A 16,842-nucleotide genomic window follows, 5' to 3' on the forward strand; every position below is an offset into this window, starting at 1 on the left:
AGTCATATTAATTTCATATTGATCCATATCTATAAATAGAAAGAGTATATTTGTTCTCCATCTGAGTCATAATGTCCTTGAGTAATGAAAATGAAAACTGCAACAGACAGAGAAGTTGACAGAAAAGATCACATTGTACGCATGAGTCATAGTTTGAATCCATGGTATTTTCCCTCCTTTGGGATCTGGCCATGTTCAGATAACTGAAAGATCCATCTCTGACTCAGACTTTGCTGTCTGGTTTAGATAAACAATAAGTCACGTTATTTAGGGCCCCAAAGCCATAAAAATGAAAATGGTGATACGATTTACATTTTTTCAGCATTCTGACTCAAATGTTTGCACCTCAGCAGGGTTTTGATCTCTGATGGGTAGCTGGTGCAATGGGCATGATTAATGGGAGGTTAACGGCAGAGAGATGCAGCTACCCTATACCATGCAGCAGTTAATGGCTCTACCTGAGACATATAGCCCCGAGGATATGAGTACAAAGATGGGGAATTGGCTGCTGCAGGTCTTTTAGCAATTCTGTTTCTAACAGCAACTTAGTTTCACTATACTATATACTCTAGATTCTGCCCCATTTTTAAAGCAGCCTGCCCAGTAAAGAATTAGCATCCTGTCTCATAATTACTGACAAATTCCATTGACACTAAGAATGAGAGGCAATGTTTGTGAATTGGGACTTTATGGAGCGACAATTAATACACAATTAATGAACCAGACATAATTGTATGATGAAAGTAGAACAACAAAAATTATTGTAAGTGAAAATATCAAAATCCCATTGGCTGATTTCCATTTAGTTGCTTCAGTTTAAGAGAACTACTATGACTCATGTTGGCTCTATCATAGCCGACTGTGATGCTTAAATAGAACTGAGTGAGCATTAACATTACCTGTAATGTTAAAGTGTTACACTTTATCTTTGCTGTTAAAGTGGAACGTGGTCGTTGACCTCCATGGTGTGCTACGCTGACTGCAAAAGTAAAGGCATGCTAAATTCAATTGTATAAAAGTTTTTATACTATATGTTAAAGGATAAGAACTCTTGTGACTACAACAGTATTTATGGCATTTTAGATAGGTCTCAAGATAAATTGGAAGGGTTGTGAGATGAATAATGAGTTTGCAAAAAAGAAACAACACAAATATGTATCTTGTTTTTACCTTTTGCCCAATATTTGCATTTATTGTGAAATGCTGAATTGGATTTTTTTTTCCTGTTGCATAAAACTACCTTGAAATCCATCCACCTGGGCCATAATAATGAGAGACAACATTTCAACAAGAGGAAGAAAACTACAAAGCAAAGTGTTCCGTTTTCTACCTCATAATGACATTTTGAAATTCATGTGCTTCATTGTAGAGGTATCTGGGCCCAATTTTATACAGGATTCCTGGGAATTGCTGTCTCTCTGGAGGGAACCACAGTGATTAAAAATGTATACACAGCATCTCTGATTTACTGGCTCTTTTCAAAGGTGTTCCTCTCCCTTCCTTCCTCTGGAAAGAACACACCACAAAGCAGATCCAATCCTGGTTACACCTTTTATTCCTGCCTGAGGAATGGTCACCTGCTATCCTCTCTGCAGCTGTTTTTATAGCCTCTTCATCATTTCTCCTCCCTAATATTCTATAAAGAAGACAATGACAGTAAATCGTTTTCTCTACATAGGCTAAAGCAAGTGACAAAGATTTTTCAAGAGGTGAAACCCCTACCACAATTTGAATGACTCCCCCTGACTACTACCAAAGGCCAATTGATTTGTTTAAAATGTGTTTAAAAACTGTTTCATTGAGAGTCTGTGTGCCAAAAAGGATTTCAAACTCTGCTTGTTCATTTGAAAGTGACTATGTCCCGATTTTACAGATCAGGAAATAGTGCCAACAACCTGTCTTCTTGCAGAGATTTAGCATTTTGTGCGTTTCTATTTCAATATGGAATCATGATGTAAATATGACAGCTCCAAACTAAAAGAGCCAAAAAGAGAATGAGTTATTTTTTCCAGCTCTACATTCAAAGTTTGTAAGTTTATATTTGCCCTAGAAGCTGAACATGTCTGTCATGTACTGAGGTTGTAGTAAAAACTGTTTTGGATATTGATTGATTATTCAAGGCCAGTACAATGACCAACTCTTGTTCCTTCTCCATCTCCCACTGTGTCATCATCTGGCAGTCTTGTGCTCAGGCATCCTGTCGCAGCGAGCGCGTGCCAGCTTTGAAATCCTGTTTCAAAAGCACTTTCGGAGCACGTGTTTTCCACTGGCATAAGGATAAGCACTGCACAGCTGAGAGCACAGCGATGCGTTTTCATGCCCAGTTGAAAACAGTGATACATGATGATTCTTCATGAGATGTGATCCACCTGGCAAAAGAGGTTGTGTAGAGGCCAAAAGATAAAATAGATAAATAGATTATAATATATGAATAAGTAAATGAATAAATGAATAGATAAACACATTGAAAATGTTTGACAGACATTTAGAAAGCTTGCAGGATTATTGTTCAAGAAAAACACTAATTGATTTTTATACTTTGAATAAAGAAACGAGGTGTGGCTATTGAGTTTAGCTGTGCTGAACATGCAGACATACACATAAATGCATACAAATGAGGAAATGTCACTTGCTCTTGTGAATATTCTGTAAGACTGTTACCTCTGTGGTATTTTCTGCGCGTGTGTTGTTTTGATGAGTGTTGATCCACTAGGTGGAGCTACCCCTGCATCCCAACCCACCCACCTCAATTCACACAGGATAAGGCTGTGCATTATGCTGGGAAAGACAAAACAAAACCAAGTGAAAGGTTCAATAGCTACTCTGGTCTTACTGAACAGCCTATGACAATTCATTTTTGCCCAAAGAAATTGCATTTACTGAATGTCTGAGGGAGCGGTATCAGACTCTGCAGAGAAGAGACAGCACTCTAGTTTCACAAAGCTGACAACACACAAGAGCAACAAAAAAGACCAATAGCAGAGTACTCTTTCAGAGCGTTCGCTTGCTAGCTGCCTCTTTACAACGACCTATATATCCAAGGAACTGCTCACTTATTGAGGCTCTTACTCAATGCCTCTGGGATGCAACTTGAGGAAATCACAAAAATAAACATTCAGTGCAGTAAATTGAAATGCACAAGTCAACTTCTTAAAGGTTGCATCTCCACTTTTTAAGAAAAGGCTGGTGTGGTTCCCCTCTGTTTCTAGTATGCAATTTTTTTTTCTTCCAGTGAATTATGGTTTAATGCAATGTAAAGCACTTTGAATCGCAGAGTTGTTAAATGGTGGCATATAACTAAAATTGCCTTGCCTGGCCCTCTCCTTATTTTCTATTTTGGCATCCTTCAGCACAGTAATCGTTGTTAATGAGATATGGTGACCTTGCAGCTGCTAAAAGCTCCATGTGAAAGCTTGGCAGGACACTTGCTTTGCCAGATATTTTGACATGTCATACCAGGAAAGCACAGGTGGGACATCAATGGCTCTGTACCATTTAGCAAACGAGCCTTGACTGTACAGATAGTACAATTTTCCCAGTAGGCTTTTTTCCCCTCTGTAAGAAAAAAAAGAGAGAGAGAGATGATACTTTTTAGGTGTTATCAAATATACAGGGGATGTGAAACAGAAGCACCTACAAGGCTTTGTGTTTCATCTGTATTGGCTTGGTAAAACTGGGGAATACCTGTTGTGAAAGGGCAGGAATTTTACACGGGAGAGCTAATTTGCTATGGCCCTGTCACACTGTTGCGTATGAGAGAAGCATATGAGTTGCGTATGAAAATTATCACTCATACGCTGGTATACGCTGACATACGCCAGGGGAACGTTAGGCATAGGTTGTATACGTTTCAAGCACGCTGGCATACGTTGGCATACGTTGGCATACGCTGAGGCAGAAATAAATTTTTGAACATGCTCAAAACGTTTGTGCGTATGGTTAATACGCTAAGCATACGCTTGGCATACGCTGAATACGCTAGAGGTACGATAGGCTATAGGTACATTACTGATAGGTCGAGAACGCTGGACATAAATTGCCATATGTTGGCATGAAGGTGTACCGTACAGCTAGCGTATTTATAGCCTCCGCCCGTCTGCCGCCTCCATCTCCGCCAGACGGGCGGAGATGGAGGCGGCAGGCAACCGACGATTCACGGGAGCGGTGGAGGAGTTGGGGATCTTGATCGCTCAGAAGCATGTAACTCATCAGCCGCAGGTGCATCAGGCATTTCAGCAGGTTTGGGTGAGAATGATTCTTGTGTTTTTTTGCCTTTTCCTCGGCCCAGGGCCCGCGCAAACGACGATTGCTTCTTGGGAGGCATGATCGAGATGAATGTCTCGAGAGATGTTGATAGCGCGTCGTCTACAATAATGGAGCAATGTGGAAAGGCTGCTGATATAGGCGCGTTGAAACGTACGCTGGGCATGCGCAGTTCATATGCTACTCATACGCTAGTCATTTTTTATTTTCAAGGACATTTCGTGCGTATGAAAATTATATCATTAATTTTCATACGCAACTCATACGCTTCTCTCATACGCAACAGAGTGACAGGGCCTTAGAGGCAGCTGTGCAGGGGGTGTGAAAATTAGCAGCGCTGGGAAACATGACACACTGAAAATTTATGCTGGAGATTGAGGAAATAGCATGAGAGGTTAAGATCAAACTAACTTTTAAGAAGAAATAAGGTTGTTTTTTTTCCCTTACCAAATTAAATCTTAAGCAATTAAACCCTCATTTTCTCAATTTCATATACATATGATTATAGCTTCAACAGCCCTAAAGTAATAACCTTAATAATTGTGCATTCATTATTTTTCTGCCGGTCTTTTAGCTACGTTCATGACTGTTCAGCAAGTGTCCAAAAGATGCAAAAATGTCATAAGCTAGACAAAGACTTTTCCCCAAACCTTAAGCAGTACCTTTAATTTTATAGGAAACACAATGGGTCAAAGTGAGGTTCAGCATCTTTTCACAATCACTACTTTGTGTGAATCAAACGTCAGAGGTGTATGAATCACCCAAGCTATGAAAAGAGACTGCATCTTCAATCTGGGCATAAAAAAGTGCTTTATGTGACTTTAGAACATTCTGCACGGTTTTACATCTTGTGGGTAAAGTCAGAGACACACGCCATGGTCTCTCGTGGATATGCATACCAGCTGCAAGCACAGAATAGTAAACAGTTAAACTGCTGCCTCCATGAGAAGCAGAAGCCATTACGAGACATTCTCCACCACTGGGGAATCACACAGCTTCACATTTTCCCCAAGGACATTATTGTTATTTTTCCAGTTCCTTTTGTTTAATCTGTAACAGAATATCATAACTTTCTTCATAATTGCTGTGCAAAGAAGAAAAACATTAATCTTGCTCTCCGGAGGTATTGTCTCCCACCATGACACGCTAGGAATTGCAAAAGGGAATAATGAACATTAAGAGAACGGAGGAGGAAAAGGTTTATGTGTTGAGTGCGTGAGTGTGCGTGAGTGTGTTAGTAGGGTGGGTGATACATATGCTCTTTGTTCAGATTTCTGTGTAATGCCACCTGGGGACTGGCTGAATTTGCATTAGTCTGACGAGAATGATGTTGCCCAAAACAAAGATCCCCTCTGCTAAAAGGTTGAGCATATTGAGAGGAAGAGTCTACACCTGGATGTTGATTTAGTGTTTCCAGAATGCTCAGCTGGTACCAGTATTGTTATCTCTCTCCAGCATCTCTGGCCATCTCTGTGGTGGAGCCCCTACATCGCCAGATGACATGCATCCCCTGGTGCATACTGCAAATTCAACCTCATGTAAAAAACCTACTAGAGCTTACTTTTAGTTATTGGGCATGAAATAGCAAAACTGATGAACAGTAAATTACTGTGTAATAGAACATTGCACGCATATTTGTATTTCTACATTTCCTCTGGGGCTCTGATTTAACAGAGATTGTGCTCTTAATATAGTTCTTTTTACTAACTTGAATAGTCGGCAACATTCCTTAAATGCTCAGTGGGTAGCCAGTTGCTATAGATTTACTAGTTGCTGTCTATATATATATATATAAATATATTTATTTATTCATTTATTTGTTCATAAAGTGGTTAGTTTATGTGCATGCCACATTAGAGGTGTAATATATTTTTTATTGTGGTGCTACATTGAATTCCATTGTATTATGCAGCCCTCAAGTATTTATGCAATCTAGTTTAGTCTCTGACATTTAAATGGCCTCCACAAAAAAGCTTAATTGAATTTACACATTTCTGTGTCACCAGTGGAATGGCTGTTGTATTGAACTGCATCAGGTCATGCAAGTGTACTTAACTCTTCTCTGAATTTTATTCTATTCATTATTTTCATATAATCTATCATTTAATCTCCAGTCCTTTTATATTACCTCCTGCTGATGCCTAAAATCAAAGGCACTCAGTCACACAAGTGTGTCTCAGAAGTTAGAATTTACTATCAAAGGACTTGTAATTCTTGCAAAGGATAAATGGACCAAGCATGAGGAGTCACAGTCATTAACCAGACTGCTGTCAATTTAATTGACTTCCTCATTAAAGCAGCATGAAATTGTTCAGCTGCTTTGAAAGCATATACAACTATTATTTTTTCACAAAGCGGTTATCACAAATAGGTTTGCCATACATATTTGGTGTAACCATGGCCACAACTGTATGGGATCGGAGCTAAGACTGGAATCTTTAAGATTATTCAATTCAATATATATATACGTATATATATATATTGAATTGCAAAGCAAACAAGCAAACAAAAACAATTTAAACATTGTAGAGACTTTACTTTCTGGTTGAGGTCATAAAGAATTTTAGACACATGGACACTTGACCTTATTATTTCAGGAATGTAACCACAGTCTGGAATGCTTTACACCTTTATTATGCAGACATAATAAGAATCTGCTGTGTATGTATAACAGTCAGGAAGAAGCTGTGTTGCATAATAACTGAGAAAAACTGCCACTTATCTCCATGAATTCTGTCAAGGGAGTTCTAATTACCCTCTAGACTGATATGAATATGTGTCCAATTAGAAACACTTTCATGTTTTTGCAAAGCAAGAAGGCATCTGCCATCACAAACAGAGGCTCATCTGTTGCCGACAATGTGATTAGATATCACTCTTGTCAATAAAAATGTCTCCAGCATCTTTACTATGGCCATGAGAGAACAGTCGCAGGTCTGTTTATGGTGTGCAGGGAGGGCTCTTCCTTCTATAAGTGCAAGGGGTTATCTATCTGCCCTATGGTCATCATGACAGTGGTAATAAAATGCTGCTTTGTGGCAAAAGATAAGAGCAGCCATTCTGGCAACTGTGCATTTATCCCTGTTGGAACTCCTGGAGGTGGAGCTAAGACAGCAAAGCCATTAGAAGAAGAATGAAACAGTAATCTGATCATGTCCAATAGAAGCCAATACTGCATCTGTCAGCAGAGCCATATTCTTAAACTTTTGCCTGGGAGCGAACATAAATTTACCATTTCTTTCCCGTTTACATCACACTATCTCTTTGTGCTTTTGATCATATTCTTGGGCCTGTATAATTCTAGTAATCTTTACACTAACACAGAAAGGCATATGGTGTGGTTTTCAGAGTGCACGCGTGTGAAGTGAACTGTAGGCTGGTTGAGTTTTACCGCTAAAGACTGAAAAGGTTGTTCTCTGCTAATGCATAAAAATGTTACCAATATTTCTCTGAAGCATCAGTCCACATTTCACAAATGATTTTGTTTCATATTTCTGAAGGGTACCGCTCAGACTTATGACTGAAAATCATGCTCACAACGCATCACAATAGATAGCTAAATAAACTACCAAGATTACAAAGAGTGTAGTGGTGCATTATTCCAACCCTGTCATCTTTTGCACATATATAGAATATTTCTTTGCACCTGAAAGGTCTCTTTTTACAACTATCATGAAATTTATTCTGATTTAGTGATACATTGAGAAAAGTAGAAACACATAGTGTGAATGCTATTGTTTTCAGTGTGCTCATATATTCTCATACGAAATCCCAGTCTTTAATAATGTAAGCCACATCAACATTATTTGTAGTATCACTGTCGACATTACTATTCACTTGCAAGGTAGATGGATTAGTGGACTACCTTGGACTTCCCTATGACATATGGCATTGCTCATACTCCAGATGTACAAAAGCTGAAGAAGAAAGAAAATACAAAATAACTTTAATGTCACTCTGATTACTTTCAAGGAAACGAAGTATGGCAACAAAGTGATGCAAAACAGCAGAAAACGTGACACAGAAGGAACAGATACTCAGAATAGCCAAAACTTCTCTGAAAGAACAGAAAGAAATCAAAATCAAATCAAATCAAATTTATTTGTATAGCACATTTCATGTACAAACAGGGGGGGGGGACTTTCAAATGAGGCACAAAATAAAAACAAAGTTAACATGAAATTATGTAAAACATCTGCAAGACAGCTGTGTTGACTCTCTTTCAGTCTGGACATCTTCCTCCTCCATGAGATGAATAAGGGAGCTTTTACACATTTTTACCCAGGGACCTGCTGTTTCATAATCTGTCCATGACGGACAGTCACGATATCTGGAGGTGGATGATGAATTAACGTACATTTTTGTTGAATATTTTTGGGAACTCAAGCTTTGTTTATTTCACCTCAGCAGCTTGAGGACCAGTGAAGCATTTTGTGCAAGTTAGATAACTTGGTTCACACCGTTAAATGATAATACTTGAGTTTCTTTCTAGTCTTACTTATATATAACAATTGGGGAAATGTTTATTTTAAAATGTGTGGGCATGAGATATTTCCACATCACTGGGCCATAACCTATGGGCGCATAAAAATCAGCCCACTGTCTGAAAGAGAAGAGGTTTTGCAACTATTTTCATAAATGGCTTTTTGAAGATGTTTTATAATCTGCTGACTAAGATGCTTGCAAGAAAGCAGTAGGCCTTATCAAATCAGTATTAATATTCTGCAGTTCTCCCTCTTGGTCTTTAGATCTGCTGTAAAATTCCAATCAACACTTCTGTTAAACATCCAGTTTACAGTGAAAGTGCTCACTGATCTGCGGTGATTGCTCTGTTAGTAGTTTTTGAAATACCAAAAATACAAAAGGGAAAAAAAATTACTTTAACTGGAATACAGCAAAACCAAAGCAAAGCCAAATACTGCACATTAGGGTATGTGACTCATCGTGTGTGTAATGTGCAGAGTTTTAGAGGTATCATCCCCACATAGCTAAATTCAAAATGTTCTGGGAAAGTGGTCAAACAGTGAGAATATACTATGCAATGAAAGTTGAAAATTCTACAGGCAGCTGTCATCATGATAAATGAGTTGAGAGGCAGGACAACTTTCCATCAGTTCTACCCAAAGTCTCAGTGGGCTCACAGGGATTCAGATGATAAGGTTTAAAAGAACTCTTCCTACGCATCATTAACAAGCATCTATATAATTCAGAGATTTATCTATTTTTCTGTGGGTTACGCTTTATGATGTTGTAGGAGTAGTGTTGGGTTGTCGAGCTACGGCATTAGTGGGTAGAAAAAAAAGTGCTGTCAAACCTGACGAATGACTTTTCTGATGTACTGAATGGCAGAGCTGTGGGTTTATGGCAAAACCACTGGTCCATGATATTTGCTGCTTCGAGGGTTTCACAACAACCAGGGATGCAGCTTGTTGAAAGTACAGCTGTCTAATCTGCTTTTCTTTTTTTTTTACCAGTAATTAACCGTTCCTTGTTTACATGCATCTCATCCTGCTGTTGGTCAGACGGTAATTTAAACTTTCAGCTCATTGGACTCAGTCAGGCATCCACCTGTTTTGCTAAAATACATTGTACGACATCAGACAAATGTGTTGAATGTAAAAAGGGGGGGAATAAGGAGGATTAGAATCCAAAGCAGGCTTATCCACTGTGAGGCACTCTTTGTGCATACTATCTTCATGTTGTGAAATGCTGTTTGATTAAAGATTATGGCAGTAAAATAACTGGCAATACACTGACTGAAATATATAGATGGTTTTTAAGTTTCCCTCTGGCTGCCCTTGAGATCTGTGAGCTGCTGGGAAGGTGACTTGATCTGAAAGCTATAATAATGGAGAAGAAGTTCAAACTGACAACAGCCTGGAGCTCACACGCGTGAGGACCACCTCTAGGTTTTGACTGGACTGTTGCCCAGAGTGGCTCATGAAGAGAAATATGGTACAGGATCCTCTTGAAAGGCTGTGCTTTAGAGGACATATTTAAAAGCTTGTTTCACTCTGGAGAGTGACTAAAAAGAATATATTGCATAAAGGTATTAAATGGTTCATGATTTTTGGATTGCTCTCTTTCTCTCAGTGTGTTAAATAGCTGTTTCCACATGAATAAATTCGGCACAGACCCAGTTATAAAGTCAAAAGTCCACAGTTATTCTCTTACAAAATACAGCTTGGGAAGTGCCTTAATCAGTCATTTGTAGGTCAGGCTTTCTGCCTTTGCATAGCAACATCACCATCAAGACGTTTGCTAGTTTTTCATGGCCATAACGGACAATGAACAACTGCCTTGCACTTCCATCTTAATCATCCGACCAATCAGAGCAGACAGGGACTCTGAGAGGGAGCATTAATGGTTATTCATGGTTTCTGTGTCCACTTGAGAGTAACTCCGGTGTGATAGGAGTGGAGCCAAACCCAAGAACGGTATTTGGAGAGGAACAAATAGTGTGTTTTTCTGAATGTTCATTTTCATACAAACACTCTTTGAACTATTTTTATTTGGGAAGAAGAAAATAAAACCTGCCACAGCTCTTACCCCTTGAGAGTGAAGTGGTTAAGCTGACAGTCTGCTCAGAACTTGTGGGGATGGGAGCATTTAAATTCATTGCTCCCATTGGCTACGGCCCACCAAATAATGATATCCGTAACTCATAGCAAGTTAACTTTTACGCAAGTATGTGTGTCCCACCCCTTCCTCATTCTTCTGCCAATAGAGGTTGCGCATCTACGTCACTGTCCTACTTAGAAACATCCCTCGAGAAGCGAAACATTCAACGTGGCTGCCACAGCCAGGGTTGGGATTAGTAAATATCACCTCAAATTAAAGGCTGTTGGTCTTGACGGGGCTTTTTCAACCTTTCTATTATTGCAAAGCAGAATGTAACAAGACTGAGGCCAGATTGAGAAAAAGAAAGGAAGAGATCAGAAGCCACTGTATCTTCAGGTTGTTTTATTTGAACTTTTTTGGTGCAGATAGAAAATGTTTTTCACGCCCTTTCAAATATGATATCTATTGAAATGACCCTAAAATAGTTTTGATGCCCTCTTGAATAGACATCATTGCTTTACTCTATGTCAGACTCCTGCAAATCTGTGGGTTTAAGTTTCTTTGGCTCAATGATCGACCAAATTTAGCTTTGGCCTCTGTTTGCTATGTAATTTATTTATGCTACTCAGTGGCTCCGGTGAAATGGTCATTTGAGAAGTGATGAAATAATCCTAAATTTGGAAAAATAGGTTTTAACGGCACATTTTGGAATGTGCTTTACCTCCAAAGAAAATTCTCTGATGAACCTGGCACACGAACAAACATTGTCCAAAGTGTAGGGCCGTTTCACTTTGTAAGGGTTTGAAATCAAAACTACTTTGCTACAACAAGAAAACAACCATTGTTAGAGCTAAGATGCATTCTTTTTGCAATGTCATTGTGACCTCTATGGGGACATTATGATGAAACTGTCTCACTTCCTGGATGAGTTTAGGCAATAACATCCCTTAGTTAAGGAAATCAAAAGTGAGACTTGGATTTGAAAAATAGCTTGGTTAAGACTTGGACATTATTTGTACTAAAACACTGTCACCTTAATGGAAGCCATTTTTAAACTTCACAAGCTGTCACAACCTCAAGAGTTCACATATTCTTCAAATGTAATTATAGGTTGTTTCTGCCAACATGAACTAAAGGCCCATGGGGTTGTTTTTGGCAGGACGACAGTGTCACAGCTACCAAAAGGTCTGCAGAGTCAGTTTATGCATGCTGAAATCAAGTATCCAACTTTTAGAAAAATAAAAACAGCATTTCAGTCAAATGGGGACTGAAAAGAAGTGCTGCAGTAAATGGGCCAGATTATAGTTGAGTAAAAGGTGAGATTCAGTTTCAGTCTCACCTGTTTCTAAATGTACCAACAGCAGGGACAGCTTGTTGTATGTTAGCATATGTTCTTTATGTTAACTTGTATAACACAGTAAAATTCTTCTCTCTATCACAACCAAACCAGATGTACATTTCCCCAAAAGACGAGTGCAGCAAGAAACCTGCAGAGTGGAAGACATCATGTTGTTGAACAAGGGTTCACCTTGGATTCACCTTCATCCACAGCTGAGATGCTGAGTATAGCCTGTGGATACATTTCCTTTGCAACAATAGAATGCAGGTTCTGCAATGAAGCAACAACCTTAAACCCGCCTGTCTACAAATGGTTTAACTTCCAGGGAGAACCACTGCTGCTGAGCTGTTAATCTAATTAGATTCTTGACCCTTCTATTTGGAGAGACTCGGGAGCTTGTTATTTATTGAAAGAAAATCCCAAATCACACAAATATGAATTAACTATGGTACGCACATACTGATAGACAAGCACTTTTGTATGTCCTTACGTTAGAGGTTACAGGAAAGTCATTACTATAGAAGCTGGTCATGCAGCTTACATTTTACATGACGCTTTGACTGCAAGTGCCCACTGAAATGACTTTCAGCTTAGTGAGGTCAGCATTTTGTGAATAGAAGAGGCACAAGAAGATTGGATTTCTACCTTCTCGCTTCCTCTTTCCCTTCACAAAATGGATGCATATATCTTAAAACAGTGTGCAGGTGTTGTTTTAAATCTCTTTAAAGCCCATGTGGTAAATGGGGTTCATGAAGGATTTCTCGCACATCTTTGAACTGAACTCGAGACTCAAATCAATATAACTTCAAGCACCGTCTTATGGCTTTTAAGTGAAATTATCCTTGTGGATTGTTTAGAGAAAGTGTCCACCAGAAGGAGGCTAAATGGGTTGATCTTTTTTCACTGATCGATCTTCCTAACAAGGAAACAAGACAGACGCACCAATTTCAAGGGTGCTTTGTGTCAAATCTATGAATGTGTTCAGAGGGAAACTAACATAGAGACTAAAGGTTGAAAAATTCATTCAGAAACTGGAATGTTTTCAAAAATGACAAAATGATTGATGTCACCATATGTTTTCAATCATTTGGAGCAATTTCTGCTCTGTGGGTAGAAAGGAAATCCCTCACTCTGCCCCTCCCTTTTTCACTCCCCTTTATAAATTAATGGACGTGTGTCCTCTCTTGTCTTCTCGTGTCATTTCCCTGCAGGAGCTCTCATTGCAGCACTCTGAAGGATTGTCTCTTCTCTGTCTTCACCACATTCCCTCTGTCATTTCTGTGATAGACAGTTATTGTGTGTGTCAAACTGCAGAATTCACTTACAGTTTCACACATGGTCAACACCTCTGAAAAGTGGCTGCTGCCCTAGAGCTCCTTTTTCCTCAAATATTTATGTTCAAACAGCCTTGAGGGTAAACAATTTCGATTTTTAAAAGATAAAGTGACCTGTTCCTCTTCTGCTTAATTAACTGGTGAATTCATACCTTACTAGTTTATGTTTTTGTAACCTTATATATGTAAAATTAGACTCAAGTCAATTCATTGTGAATTTCTACTCGACTAATAGGTTTAATCTGGCTGGCAATGACTTGATAATAAAGACATCTTGCTAAGATATAAGTGTTTTTAACGTAATGTAATGTATTTTCAAAAGATTTATTAATATTATCTATTAGATTAAAGGACAGTTTTCTGCTTCGCCTCATTCCGTCTTAGATTAAATCAGACCCAGAGATGGAGGCAGCATTTCTAAATTGTGTTTGCTTTTCTTTGCATTTGTGGATGCAGTGATGGACTGATTGACAGTGAGGTGCTCCTCAGTCCATTAGGTGATTTCTACTGCAGTACTGAGTCTGTTTTAATGCAGTGGCACGTGAGGGTCTGAGAATAACAGCCATTCAGTAATGGGTTTTTAGCTCTTCTTTTTCAAACAGAGATTTCTCCAGATTCTCTCAACACAGTAGTTGGAGCCTCCACATCTTTACTTCTGACAGCTGAAGACTCACGGGGATGCTCAATTCTCAGTTTCAGTTTGAGTAGATGTTGTCTTTGGACTGTTTTCAACTGACTATAATAATATGCAAATCATTGCTTTCTGGCTGATTTTCGCTCTAATTACTTTTACTGGAGTGTAGCATTTATAAGCAGCAGGTCAATATGAACAAATTACAATACACATTACCGGAGGTAAATCATACCGAGCTGCCTCTTTTTAAGAGAGATTTTGGCAGAGCAGCAGTTGAACAGTTTCACATCATGCAAAAATAAAAATGTTATAATCAAAATCGTGCACTTAAAAAAATACAGCAATAAACTGTTGTTATATATGAACATAGGAAGTGTTTATTAAGAGATTTCTCATTGATTAACATGTCCTCCCTTCTGTAAAATCTTAACAGAGGTTGAGATGTTCTGTATTAGTATGCATGTGGATGAACTGTAAATAAATGCCTTTTAGTGATATTATTGTGTTCAACAACTTATCTTCATATATGATAAAAGCTGCGTCAGTGTGCCATGAATAATTCTTTCCCTCTTATGCAGCACACTGTGGATTATGTAAACAGTATAAATGGATGCTTCAAACTGTTGGCTGAATTATATCTGAAATATGCTGCTATTGCTTTATTAATTTCTTATAGTTTTATTAGTTTGTATATTGCTTTTGAAAACAAAAGCAATATACAAAACTGTTATCAACTAAATGCATGTGTCTCAGTGTTTTATGTCATTGTTGACTGAAAACTGAACTCAGGATTAGTTTTTGCCTCCTCAGTGCTGGTTTCCAACCACAGCCAGGTGGACTGGAGACTAAATGACTTGGAGATATGAAGAGTGCCCGCACTGTAGTGTCTGAGAGCCCAGTAATGACTTTCCTGCTTTTCTGGCAGTGCATGCTGGGATAGTTTGCAACCCTCCCATAGTTTGCAACCCTCCCATGACCCTGAAAAGAAATTAGTGGTTGAAGAGGAAAAAATAAATGGGGGAAAAAGAAGACAATGTATTTTTTTCACTTGACTTCCTCTCATTTTCCTTTTTCCGATCAACACAATCATTGATGTCATGTTTTCTGATTTTTGCTTGCGTTTTCTTAAAAATTTGAACACAGGAATGACGTATAAGCCCATATGTACAAAGTGCACAAGCTATAATGAAATAAAGCTAGGCCTCCAGTCGGTGCCAAAGACTCAACTTCTCATCGAAGTCATCTTCTATTAAATCTCTGTCCTGGGCTTTCCTGCATTCAGAGGTACAGATTAGGTTTGACAAGGACAAACTGTGTAGCTGAGATAATTGTTCCAAGCGTGCCCTTGTTCTGCAGTCTGCCTTGATATTTGTAAGTCAATTAACTAGATTAGAAAGCATAATCAATACGACCACCCTGTGCAGCCCCGCTGCAGCCTTTCCATTACAACAGCGAAGCCTGCTGTTACAACCATTTATTTTTTAAATTTTGATTCTCCTTGTCTTCCTTGTAATGCTTCCTCACTGTGTCCTGTGTCTTCATTTTTCATTAACGTCACACAAGTTATCCTTTCTAGATTTATTTTTGACACATATTAGATATTTGACATACATGAGAACATTGATATAGTCTGCCCAAGGTGTTCATTTGTTAGAGGATCCATTGCTTGGCCAACTAAAGAGAAAGGAAACTGCTTTTTTTTTTCTTTTTTCGAACAGCAATTTAAGCTTCGTTGGGCTTCTGGCTTGCCCTATTGTAGTGACCTTAGGTCACTTCATTACCTGTATAAATCTGTAGTAAATCTAACCAATAAAGAGCTGCATCGTTTTATTTCTCAAATTTACACATGCCTGCATTGAAAAAAAGTGCACATAAAAGCCTCACCTCTTATTATTTAACATACTTAACTTTTTTTTTTCCCCAGCTGCAACCTTAATGGGCCATCCTTCATTTGAATCAAAAGAAAAGAGGAGAGGAGCAGGATGAGATCATGTCCATCTATCTTGAACTACTCTCTTAATTGCACAGTATCACATGTACAAGGACACATAGGACATATGACTCTGTGATGATCTTGAAGCTATATTGTTTCATTTCGAGGCAAAAAAAAAAAAAAATTCCTTATGTAGTGAGCTGTTTTAGTTTAGTGCAATTTTGGATCAGTTTCTTATCTCTCATGTAAAGTAATAAAGATATCCTTGTTAACCTCTGTAACAGTTGGCTATTCATTTGCTCTGTAGACTGAGATTATGAGACCTTTTTAAACAAGCTTCATTCACATTTTGATCATCAATAATTATTCAACACATTTTCAGCTCACTGTAACACCACATGTAAAATGTTGCTGCATCCAGTTCCAGTTTTTTTTCTAACCAAAATTTCAATCTGCTCTTTGATGTTTTCTGACTTTTAATATTACAATAGCTAACCATTCAAAGCGGATTATCTATTTTATTATGTACTCGACTCATTGTTGAAGCCTTTGGATCTTTTTTAAAGTGGCTACCTCAAGTATGTTTCTGCATTTCCACCCAAGGTGAAGAGTGTGAGTTTAGTGAAAGAAATGCCCTCGGTGCGCATGGCACTGCCCCTGGAGGCAAAATGCAAATCCTGTCATCCGAAGACTACCTCAACTGAAGACGCACGAGGATAGTCCTTTTTCCTCTGTCGTCTGCACAAACTCGGATTTATTGCAAAAGTGTGATCTCACC

The sequence above is a fragment of the Odontesthes bonariensis genome, chromosome 2 (genome assembly GCF_027942865.1).
Source record: "Odontesthes bonariensis isolate fOdoBon6 chromosome 2, fOdoBon6.hap1, whole genome shotgun sequence".
Lineage (NCBI taxonomy): Eukaryota > Metazoa > Chordata > Actinopteri > Atheriniformes > Atherinopsidae > Odontesthes > Odontesthes bonariensis.